This window comes from Aotus nancymaae, unplaced genomic scaffold (genome assembly GCF_030222135.1).
Source record: "Aotus nancymaae isolate 86718 unplaced genomic scaffold, 86718_ANA_hifiasm-v0.15.2.pri h1tg000004l, whole genome shotgun sequence".
NCBI classification, from domain to species: domain Eukaryota; kingdom Metazoa; phylum Chordata; class Mammalia; order Primates; family Aotidae; genus Aotus; species Aotus nancymaae.
The window spans coordinates 2,797,237-2,810,558 of record NW_026988415.1 but is presented as its reverse complement, the minus strand read 5'-3'; the positions used below and the strand labels follow the sequence as shown (position 1 = coordinate 2,810,558).

General features: G+C 38.6%; 1 non-coding gene across 1 annotated transcript; it reads left to right on the top strand.

The window, feature by feature from the left end:
* The first annotated feature begins 11,743 nt into the window (after positions 1-11,743).
* Positions 11,744-11,845, top strand: LOC135269267 (U6 spliceosomal RNA). The gene has a single exon (XR_010337598.1). It is a non-coding gene; the product is annotated as a U6 spliceosomal RNA (small nuclear RNA).
* The last annotated feature ends 1,477 nt before the right edge of the window (positions 11,846-13,322 follow it).

Here is a 13,322-nt window from a genome sequence, read left to right as displayed (position 1 = left end):
CATTAAGAACTTGTCTTATGTATCTGGGTGCTCCTGTATTGGGTACGTGTATATATAGGATCATTAGCTCTTCTTGTTGCATTGATCCTTTTACCATTATGTAATGTCCTTCTTTGCCTCTTTTGATCTTTGTTGCGTTAAAGTCTATTCTATCAGAGGTGAGAATTGCAACTCCTGCTTTTTATTTATGTATTTATGTTTGCTCTCCATTTGGTTGGTAAATCTTCCTCTGTCCCTTTGTTTTGAGTCTTTGTGTATCGTTGCACGTGAGATGGGTCTGGATACAGCATACCGATGGGTTTTGGCTTTTTATCCAGTTAATAATATATATGAGTTTAACACTGCCATTTGATGCTAGCTGGATATATTTTTGGAAAGGCTGATACTGGTTGCTCCTTTATATGTGTAGTGCTTCTTTCAGAAGCTCCTGCAAAGCAGGCCTGGTGATGGTAAAATCTCTAAGTACTTGCTTGTTTGCAAAAGATTTTATTTTCCTTCACTTGTAAAGCTCAGTTTGGCTGGATATGAAATTCTGGGTTGAAAGTTCTTTTCTTTAAGGATGTTGAATATTGGCCCCCACTCTTTTCTGGCTTGTAGGGTTTCTGCTAAGAGATCTGCTGTAAGTCTGATAGGCTTCCCTTTGTGGGTAACCTGACCTTTCTCTCTGGCTGCTCTTAGTATTTTCTCCTTCATTTCAACCCTAATGAATCTGACGATTATGTGCCTTGGGGTTGGTCTTCTTGAGGAATATCTTTGTGGTGTTCTCTGTATTACCTGGAGTTGAATATTGTCCTGTCTTACTAGGTTGGGAAAGTTTTCCTGAATAATCTCCTGAAGAGTATTTCAACTTGGATTCATTCTCTTCATCACATTCAGGTACACCTATCAAACGTAGATTAGGTCTTTTCACATAGTCCCATATTTCTTGGAGACTTTGCTCATTCTTTTTTATCCTTTTTTCTCTAATCTTGACTTCTCGTTTTATTTCATTAAGTTGGTCTTCGACCTCTGATATCCTTTCTTCTGCTTGATCAATTTGACTGTTAAAACTTGTGCATTCTTCGCGAAGTTCTCGTATTGTGTTTTTCAGCTCCATTAATTCACCTATATTCCTCTCCAAATTGTCTATTCTCGTTAGCATTTCATCAAACCTTTTTTCAAAGTTCTTAGTTTCTTAAAAAAAACTACAGTAAGTTTTTTTTTAAGTGGGTTGTTAAATGTCACACTCAGCTACGTTAAGAGCAGATGTGATTAGGTGATGGCAAAACAAGCAGAACCCCGACATTTAATTTTGTAGGTGAAACTTTTACAAATACAGTTGAAGCTAGTTGGTGGTTTTCTCCACATTATTTTAGTTTCAAAACAAATGATGCATTTTTTAGGTGAAATATAATCAACTTTTTCCAAATTGATTAGTGTCAGATGTAGAATGAAAAATATTAGAAATAAAACAAAAATAACAGTAGGCTAAATGATGGGTCCAGAGCTCAAAAGACATGACCTTGGTTTCCAATTTCCTGATTGTAATATAAATCCTTTGTTGCTAGCACTTATATTATTATTGTGCTCTGAGGTCTAGTTTGGGCTTTCAGAGAAACCAGTGCATTTCCATCATTTCATATTCAGGAAACGGTGGAAAAGAAACTAAAGTGTATTGAATGATTGCTTCATGCTGGGTACTTTCATAAGCATTCTCTTACTTAATCCTCACAACAATCATGTAATATACAGATCATTATGTCAACTTCAGTGCTGAGAAAAATAAGCTCAGACAATTTAAGTAATCTATTCATGGTCACACCATTTGTAATTGATAGTCTTTACAACCAAGCCCACGTTACAGCAGGTATTGAAAAATTGTCTAAAATTCTGATGCTTCATTAATTCAAAGAGTTCTGTTGCCAATTAATTCAAGTGACTGATGCTGTACTACAGTTCAAAAGCAATTGAATTTGCATACCATCATTTCTGTGTCTACAGAAAGTATTGTTCTACCTTTTCCTAAAAGATTTATACAATTTATACACACTTGTCTCTTGTTTTTTTCTTCTAAGAAAAATGTGCTTAATTCTCTCCCACATGCACAAGTACACTGTTAATTTTACTTAATAACTGAGCTCATTTGTGATTATATACCAGGTATGAATTTCAGTCCAGAATGTCAAATGCACAAGAAATATTACTTTCTTTGTTTTTCTATAATGCAAATCTATTTCTATTTTGAGCTTCATTTCACCTAGATGGCAAAAACATAATCTCAGTCAGTGTAAGGTCCTCCTATTTCCCCAGGGTTATATGTACATTGCAGGAACCTTCTACAATACCAAGACAAAAGAGGGTGTGGAACCTTGCTCTTGAGCTAAGTACACATCCCTCGAGATGTCTTTTGCTACCTTAAGATCCTAAGTCTTTGTGCAGCCTCTGCATCACACAGGAGTCTGTTGCTGCTTCAGTGCTGGAAGCACAAGCAGTCCTGAGGCTTAGTAGGGACCCATCTGTGCAGACACCACTCACATTCATTGTCTTGCCACTTCTGTGGCGCTCTGCCTAGGAAAAGAAAACAGTTTACAGGACCCCTCTTTCCAAGGTCCACTAACATTTGTGCTCTAATCAAATTATCTCTATTACTTCTGCCCTCCAGCCTGGAGAAACCTTTCTCTGGTCCAGTAGGGGACAGCCACCATTTCTTTCCTTCTCCTACCTTTCATCCCCCAAAAATCTTCCAAGTAACTCTAAGGGCTTAGACTTATGAAACACACACTAGAGAGAGGACTTGCATACGTTTTCTGCCTTCTGCCCTGTCATATCTCTCCCCTGATATAACGAGCAGAGACACAGCTGTGAGCTTGAACACGGAAATGAGAAAGAGGTAAATACATTGAGGAGATAAAAACACAGCTCGATATCTCAAAAATACTACCCCACCAAATTTATATGACCTTTTTGAAATGCACATCCTCCCAACTGCCCCACCATTCATTTAAAAGGTATTCAGTGAATGATGCCAAAAAGGCATAAAATAAGATCATAACTTCATCTAAAAGATAGGACATGCACACTAAAAGACACCTAATGTGCAAAGAAACAATCAAATGCTAATAACCCAAATAAAACCTAAGTTGAAGACTAAAGGAATTCCAGGAAGGGAGTAATTGCCAGAGGCTAAGGCAGTCAGAGGTGTTGCTGAGACTACAAACTAGGTTACAAACCTTGAAGGTCTTCTGTGTTTAGAAAACTGAGAAGTGGCTCTGGGCTGGCAAGATGGCCGAATCGAACAGCTCTGGTCTGCAGCTCCCAGCGAAATCAATGCAGAAGCTGGGTGGTTTCTGCATTTCCAACTGAGGTACCCGGCTCATCTCATTGGGACTGGTTAGACAGTGGGTGTAGTCCAGAAAAGGCAAGCCAAAGCAGGGTGGGTCATCACTTCACCTGGGAATCTCAAGGGGTTGGGGAACTCCCTCTCCTAGCCAAGGGAAACCTTGAGGGACTGTGCCGTGAGGAGTGGTGCATTCCAGCCCAGATACTACACTTTTCTCGTGGTCTTCACAACCCCCCAGATCAGGAAATTCCCTTGGGTGCCTACACTACCAGGGCCCTAGGTTTCAAGCACAAAACAGGGTGGCCATTTTGGCATTACACCCTCATTTTGACACTGAGCTAGCTGCAGTTTTTTTTTTCCTACCCCAGTGGGAATGCCAGCAAGACAGAACTGTTCACTCCTCTAGAAAGGGGGCTGAAGCCAGAGAGCCAAGTGGTCTAGTTCAGCAGATCCCACCCCCATGGAGCCCAGCAAGCTAAGATCAACTCCTTGAAATTCTCACTGCCAGCGTAGCAGTCTGAAAGTCTGAAGTCACCCTGGGATTCTTGAGCTTGGTGGTGGGAAGGGCATCCACCATTATTGAGGCTTGAGTAGGCAATTTTTCCCTCACAGTGTAAACAAAGCCACCATGAAATTCAGATTGGGCAGAGCAGACCCCAGTGCCACAAAATCACTGGAGCCTGTCTTCCTCTCTAGATTCCTCCTTTTTGGGAAGGGCATCTCTGAAAGAAAGGCAACAGCTCCAGATCAGGGGCTTATAGATAAAACTCCCATCTCCCTGGGACAGAGCACCTGGGGGAAGGGGCGACTGTGGGTGCAGCTTCAGCAGACTTAAACGTTCCTACCTGCTGGTTCTGAAAAGAGCAGCAGATCTCCCAGCACAGTGCTCAAGCTCTGCTAAGGGATAGACTGCCTCCTCAAATGAGTCCCTGACCCCTATGCCTCCTGACTGGGAGACACCTCCCAGCAGGGATCAACAGACACCTCATATAGGAGAGCTGCAGCTGGCATCTGGTGGGTGCCCCTCTGGGACATAGCTTCCAGAGGAAGGAACTGGCAACAATCTTTGTTGTTCTGCAGCCTCCACTGGTGATACCCAGGAAAACAGGGTCTGGAGTGAACCTCCAGCAAACTCCAGCAGACCTGCACCAGAGGGGCCTGACTGTTAGAAGGAAAACTAACAAACAGAAAGAAATAGCATTAACATCAACAAAAAGGATATAAACACCAAAACCCCATTCAAGGGTCACCAACATCTGATACCAAAGGTAGATAAATTCACAAAGATGAGAAAAAAAAAAAAAGCACAAAAAGGCTAAAAATTCCAAAAATCAGAATGCCTCTTCTCCTCCAAAGGATTACAGCTCCTCGCCAGCAAGGGAATAAAACTGGATGGAAAATGAGTTTGACGAATTGACAGAAGCAGGCTTCAGTAGGTGGGTAATAACAAACTCCTCCAAACTAAAGGAGCATGTTCTAACTCAATGCAAGGAAGCTAAGAACCTTGAAAAAAGGTTAGCAGAATTCTAACTAGAAAAACTAGTTTAGAGCAGAACATAAATGACCTGATGGAGCTGAAAACACAGCACGAGAACTTCGTGAAGCATGCACAAGTATCAATAGCCAAATTGATCAAGAGGAAGAAAGAATATCAGAGATTGAAGATCAACTTAATATAATAAAGTATGAAGACAAGATTAGAGAAAAAAGAATGAAAAGGAATGAAGAAAGCCTCCAAGAAATATGGGACTATGTGAAAAGACCAAACCTATGTTTGATTGGTGTACCTGAAAGTGACGGGGAGAATGGACCCAAGTTGGAAAACATCAGGATATTATCCAGGAGAATTTTCCCAACCTAGCAAGACAGACCAACATTCAAATTCAGGAAATACAGAGAACACCACAAAAACACTCCTCGAGAAGAGCAACTCCAAGACACATAATCATCAGATTCACCAAGGTTGAAATGGAGGAAAAAATGTTAAGGGCAGCCAGAGAGAAAGGTCAGGTTACCCATAAAGGGAAGCCCATCAGACTAACAGCAGATCTCTCGGCAGAAACCTTACAAGCAAGAAGATAGTGAGGGGCAATATTCAACATTCTCAAAGAAAAGAATTTTCAACCCAGAATTTCATATCCAGCCAAACTAAGCTTCATAAGCAAAGGAGAAATAAAATCTTTTAGAGACAAGAAAATACTGAGGGATTTTGTCACCACCAGCCCTGCCTTACAAGAGCTCCTGAAAGAAGGATTAAATGTGGAAAGGAAAAAAACTGCTATCAACCACTGCAAAAACATACCAGATTGTAAAGACCATAGACCCTATGAAGAAACTGCATCAACTAATGGCCAAACCAGATAGCATCATAATGACAGGATCAAATTTAAACTTAACAATATTAACCTTAAATGTAAATGGACTAAATGCCCCAATTAAAAGACACAGACTGGCAAATTGGATTAAGAGTCAAGACCAATTGGTGTGCTGTATTCAGGAGACCCATCTCATGTGCAAAGACGCACGTAGGCTCAAAATAAATTGACGCAGGAATATTTACCAAGCAAATGGGAAGCAGAAAAAGAAGGGGTTGCAATCCTAGTCTTTGATAAAACAGATTTTAAGCCAGCAAAGATCAAAAAAAGACAAAAAAAAGGGCATTACATAATGGTAAAGGGATCAATGCAACAAGAAGTGCTAACTATCCTAAATATATATGCACCCAATACAGAAGCACCCAGGTTCATAAAGCAAGTACTTAGAGACCTGCAAAGAGACTTAGACTCCCACACAATAATAGTGGGAGAATTTAACAACCCATTGTCAATATTAGACAGATCAATAAGACAGACAATTAACAAGAATATTCAGGACTTGAACTCAGCTCTGGACCAAGCAGCCTTAATAGACATCTACACAAGTCTCCACCCCAAATCAACAGAATATACATTCTTCTCAGCACCACTTCACACTTACTCTAAAATTGACCACATAATTGAAGTAAAACACCCCTCAGCAAATGCAAAAGAATGGAAATCATAACAAACAGTCTTTCAGACCACAGTGCAATCAAATTAAAGCTCAGGATTAAGAAACTCACTCAAAAATGCACAACTACATGAAAACTGAGCAACCTGCTCCTGAATTACTACTGCGTAAATAACAAAATTAAGGCAGAAATAAATAAGTTATTTGAAACCAATGAGAACAAAGACACACGTACCAGAATCTCTGGGACACAACAAAAGCAGTGTTTAGGGGGAATTTTATAGCCCTAAATACCCACAGGAGAAGGCAGGAAAGATATAAAATTGACACTCTAACATCACAATTAAAAGAACTAGAGAAGCAAGAGCAAACAAATTCAAAAGCTAGCAGAAGACAAGAAATAACTAAGATCAGAGCAGAACTAAAGTAGATAGAGACATGAAAAACACTTAAAAAAATCAATGAAACTAGGAGTCAGTTTTCTGAAAAGATTAGCAAAATAGATAGACCAGTAGCCAGACTAATAAAGAAGAAAAGAGAGAAGCATCAAATAGACACCAAAAAAAATGATAAAGGGGAGGTCACCAATGATCCCACAGAAATACAAACTACCATGAGAATAGTATAAACACCTCTACACAAATAAACTAGAAAATCTAGAAGGAGTAGATAAATTCCTAGACACATACACCCTCCCATGACTAAACGAGGAAGAAGTCCAATCCCTGAATAGACCAATAACAAGTTCTGAAATTGAGCCAGTAATTAATAGCCTACCAAGCAAAAAAAAAAAGAAAGCCCAGGACCAGACAGATTCATAGCCAAATTCTACCAGAGGTACAAAGAGGAGCTGGTACCATTCCTTCTGAAACTATTCCAAATAATTGAATAAGAGGGACTCCTCCCTCATTTTATGAGGCCAGCATCATCCTCATACTGAAACCTGGCAGAGCCACAACAACAGAAAATTTCAGGCCAATATCCCTGATGAACATTGACGTGAAAATCCTCAATAAAATACTGGCAACTGATTCCAGCAGCACATCAAAAAGTTTACCCACCATGATCGCATCGGCTTCATCCCTGGGATGCAAGGCTGGTTCAACATACACAATTCAATAAACATAATTGATCATATAAACAGAACCAATGACAAAAACCACATGATTATCTCAATACATGCAAAAAAGGTCTTCAATATAATTCAACAGCCCTTCAAGCTAAAAACTCTCAATAAACTGGGTATTGATGGAATGTATCTTGAAATAATAAGAGCTATTCATGACAAAACCACAGCCAATATCATGCTGAATGGGCAGAAGCTGGAAGCATTCTCTTTGAAAACTGGAACAAAACAAGGATGCCCTCTCTCACCACTCCTATTAAACATAGTATTGGAAGTTCTGCCCTCGGTAATCAGGCAAGAGAAAGAAATAAAGGGTATTCTAATAGGAAGAGAGGAAGTCAAATTGTTTCTGTTTGCAGATGTCATGATTGTATATTTAGAGAACCCCATTATCTCAGCCCAAAATCTCCTTAAGTTGAAAAGCAACTTCAGCAAAATCTCAGGATACAAAATTAATGTGCAAAATCACAAGCATTTCTATACGCCAATAATACACAAACAGAAAGCCAAGTCAGGAGTGAACTCCAATTTACAATTGCTACAAAGAGAATAAAATACCTAGGAATACAACTTACTAGGCACATGAAGGACCTCTTCAAGGAGAACTGCAAACCACTTCTCAAGGAAATAAGAGAGGACACAAACAAATTTTTTAAAAAATTCCATACACATGGACAGGAAGAATCAATATCATGAAAATGGCAATACTGCCCAAAGTAATTTCGAGATTCAATGATATTCCCATCAAGCTACCATTGACTTTCTTCACAGAATTAGAAAAAACTACTTTAAATTTAATATGGAACCAAAATAGAGCCCGTATAGCCAAGACAATCTTAAGCAAAAAGAACAAAGCTGGAAGCATCACACTACATGACTTCAAACTATACAACAAGGCTACAGTAACCAAAAGAGCATGGTACTGGTAGCAAAACAGATACATAGACCCATGGAACAGAACAGAGGCCTCAGAAATAGTGTCACACATCTACAGCATCTGATCTTTGACAAACCTGACAAAAACAAGCAACAGGTAAAGGATACCCTATTTAATAAATGGTGTTGGGAAAACTGGCTAGCCATATGTAGAAAACTGAAACTGGACCCTTTCCTTATACCTTATACAAAAATTAACTCAGGATGGATTAAACACTTAAATGTAAGACCTAGAGCCATAAAAACCCAAGACAAAAACCTACACAATACCATACAGGACACAGTCATGAGCAAAGATTTCATGACTAAAACACAAAAAGCAATGGCAATAAAAGCCAAAATTGACAAATGGGATCTGATTAAACTAAAGAGCTTCTGCACAGCAAAAGAAACTAGCATCAGAGTGAGCAGGCAACCTACAGAATGGGAGAAAATATTTGCAATCTATCCATCTGACAAAGGTCTAATATCCAGGGCCTATAAGGAACTTAAACGAATTTACGAGAAAAAAAAACCAACCCCATCAGAAAGTGGGCAAAGGATATGAGCAGACACTTCTCAAAAGAAGACATTTATGCAGTCAACAAACTTATTTTAAAATGCTCTTCATCGCTGGTAATTAGAGAAATGCAAATCAAAACCCAAATGAGATATCATCTCACATCAGTTAGAATGGCGATCATTGAAATGTCATGAATCAACAGATGTTGGAGAGGATTTGGAGAAATATGAACACTTTTACAGTATTGGTGGGAGTGTAAATGAGTTCAACCATTGTAGAAGACAGTGTGGTGATTCCTCAAGGATCTAAAACCAGAAATAACATTTGACCCAGCAATCCCATTACTGGGTATATACTCAAAGGATTATAAATCATTCTACTATAAAGATACATGCACGCATATGTTTATTGCAGCACTATTCACAATAGCAAAGACTTGGAACCCATCAATGATAAACTGGATAAAGAAAATGACCATCAATGATACACTGGATAAAGAAATGTGGCATATATATGACATGGAATACTACACAGCCATAAAAAGGATGAGTTCATGTCCTTTGCAGGGACATGGATGAATCTGGAAACCATCATTCTCAGCAAACTAACACAGGAACAGAAAACCTAACACCACATGTTCTCACTCATAAGTGAGAGTTGAACGATGTGAACACGTGGACACAGACACAGGGAGGGGAATATCACACACCAGGGCCTGTCAGCAGCTGAGGGGCTAGGGGAGGGATAGCATTAGGAGAAATATCTAATGTAGATGATAGGTTGATGGGTGCAGCAAACCACCATGGCACGTGTATACCTATGTAACAAACCTGCACCTTCTGCACATGTACCCCAGAATTTAAAGTATAATTTAAAAAATAAAAAGAAACTAAAAAAAAAAAAGAAAAGAAAACTGAGAAGAAGAAGGATACCATAGGCAAGGGACAAATAAGCTGCTTCTGTTTTCTCCCCCTTCTCATCCATCCTGTACATTGTTGCTGTAATAATTTTCCCAAAACAACAATTTCATTCACACTTTCAAGTTCATTCACTTCACTCTTCAGCTTGGTTTTCAAGACAATGCCTCCACTACTTCATGAAACACCAGGAAAATTATAAAGTAATAGATGGATACACACACACACACACACACACACACAGAGAGAGAGAGAGAGCAAGTCAGGATAGGAGGAGATGGCAGAATCAAAATTTTACAAGTTGAAAAGCAAAAGGGCAGGTGATAACTGACTTATCAAACACAAGTAACCTGATGCAGCCATAAAAAGGAAGGAGATCATGTCCTTTGCAGGGACATGGAAAAAGGGGTCTTAATCCAGATCTAAAAAGAGGATTCTTAGATCTCACACAAGAAAGAATTCAAGGCAAGTTTCAGAGTGCAGTGATAAGATACTGAAAGCTATGCTGTTACAGAGTAGGGCATCCTCAGAAATTAAGCAGAGGCATGTTCTCACTCGTAAGTGGATGTTGAACAATGAGAACACACGGACACAGGGTGGGGAACATCACATACTGGGGCCTGGGGGTTGGGGGGCTAGGGGAGGAATAGCAGGGGGTGGGGGGATTGGGGAGGGACAGCATTAGGAGAAATATCTAATGTAGATGATAGGGCGATGGATGCAGCAAACCACAACAATGAAACGTGTATACCTATGTAACAAACCTGCACTATCTGCACATGTACCCCAGAACTTAAAGTATAATAAACACATTTTTTAAAAAAGAAGAAAAAAAATTAAGCAGAAGAATGCACTATCTTAAAGCTTTTCTTACACAGGTGTCTTGTCCATGTGAAGACTAAAGTAAGCTGTGACTATGTGCAGGAGAGCAGACAGCATGAGAAAATGTATTATTCTATTGATTTAAAGAGAACTATCCTTGACATTTTAGTGGGCAAGTACATCAAAACATAAATATAATTATTTTGAAAGCACATATTGTTATCAGTGTTAGGACATCTAAACTTTCTGCTATTGTAGTGTGTCCTTGTAGGTTTTTCTCAACTATGAACACTTTATAACCATGAGTCATGGCTGGAACAGAAAGTGCCTTTTTAGTCTCAAGATGGAGCTGAACTTAAAATGGTGTCACCCTGGTTCTGCTAAGCTCCCGTTTCCCTAACAGATATTTTACTGAGGATGTCTAAGTAGCATGTTAATCAATTCCATATCACATCATGGCAGACACTGTTGGTTGCCTTTCCAAGGGTTATTTTCTCTATGTCTTTTGTCTTCACTGATAGGACCATGGTCTTGTCTAAGGACCAATGCAACCAGTCCAAACAAATCATAACATGCCATTCCACTTGACCATTGACTGGTATAGAGATGGGTGTATTTGAAACTGTTTTTGGCTATCTAGATGTAAGATAAAGTTTATTTGGGGCCATACATTTCTACCTTACAGATAATTATATAAAACAGGGTTTGTTTGCTGTCTTCCTTCCCATTATACCATGTATCTTGTTGTGTGAATATCTGGAGCTTCAGTAGACATCTTGTAACCAATAGGCAATATGCCAAGGAATGGAAGAACAGAATTATGAAAAGAGCTTGGCTTGTGGACTATGACTTTGAACACTCAAACTGTGACTATCTTCTACCAAATTTTTTGTTCACTAAATAATTAATATATTGCTGGTTTAAACCATTGCTGGTTAGAGTTCTGCTACTTGCACTGAAAAGAAGCACACATTGAGCAATTCCTTTTTTATGTTTAATAGAAACCTCTACATCTATGAATATATATGTGTTCCTTATGAATTTTTTGACAATGTAAAAAGATGAAAGAAAAATGGACAACTATCATTTGAATTATGACTGAAGACTTATGCAGCCATTAAGAAAAACTTTTGATTCTCACTTCAGCAGCATATATACTAAAATGGAATGATAGAAGATTAGCATGTCCCTTGTACAAAGATGACATGAAAACTTGTGAAACATTCCATATTTTTCCTCATGAGCAAAAAAGGAAGTAAGGTCATTTACAGACAAGCAATCCTTAGTGAATTTTTCAACACCAGGCTTGCCTTGCAAGAGCTCCTGAAGGAAACACTGAATATGGAAAGGAAAAACCACTACCAGCACTATAAAAACACACTGAATTACACACATCAGTGACACCATGAAGCAACCACATAAACAAGCCTGCAAAATAACCAGTACCATCATGATGATAGGATCAAATTCACACATAACAATACTAACCTTAAATGTAAATGGGCTAAATGTCCCAATTAAAAGGCACAGATGGCAAGCTTGATAGAGTTATGACACATTCATATGCTATCTTCAAGATACCTATCTCATGCAGACACACATAGGCTCAAAATAAAGGGATGGAGGAAAATTTACCAAGCAGACGGAAAACAGAAAAAAGCAGGGGTTGCAATCCTAGTTTCTGACAAAACAGATTTTAAACCGAGAAAGTTCAAAAAAGACAAAGAAGGGCATTACACAGTAGCAAAAGGTTCAATTCAACAAAAAGAGCTATCTTAAATATATATGCACCCAATACAGGAGCACCCAGATTAATAAAGCAAGCTCTTAAAGATCTACAAAGAGATTTAGACTCCATACAATAATCCTGGGAGACTTTAAAACACCGCTGTCAATATTAGACAGATCTGATATTTAAAATCTGAACTCAGCTCTGGATCAGGTGGAGCTGATAGATATCTACAGAACTCTCCACCCAAATTCAACAGAACATACATTCTTATCATTGCCACATGGCACTTATTCTAAAATTGATCACATAATTGGCAGTAAAACACTACTCAGCAAATGCAAAAGAACTGAAATCATAACAGTCTCTTAGACCACAGTACAACCAAATGACAACTCAAGATTAAGAAATTGACTCAAAACAACACAACTACATGGAAATTGAAAAACCTTCTTCTGAGTGTCTCTTGGGTAAATAATAAAGTTAAGGCAGAAATCAAGAAATTCTTTGAAAATAATGAGAACAAAGAGACAATGTACCAGAATCTCTGGGATGTAGCTAAAGCCGTGTTAAGAGGGAAATTTATAGTACTAAATGCTCACATCAAAAAGCTAGATATATCCCAAGTTAACAACCTAACATCTCAACTAAAAGAACTAGCGAACCAAGAGCAAACAAACCCCAAAGCTAGCAGAAGACAAGAATTAACTAGGATCAGAGCTGAACTGAAGGAGATAGAGACAAAAAAAAAACCCTCAAAAAATCAGTGAAACCAGGAGCTGGTTTCTTGAAAAAGTTAATAAAATAGGTAGACCACTAGCTAGACTAATAAAGAATAAAAGAGAGGAGATTCAAATAAACAATCAGAAATGATAAGGGAGATATCACCACTGACCCCACAAAATACAAACAGCCATCAGATAACACAATAATCACCTCTATGCACATAAACTAGAAAATCCAGAATAAATGGATACATTCCT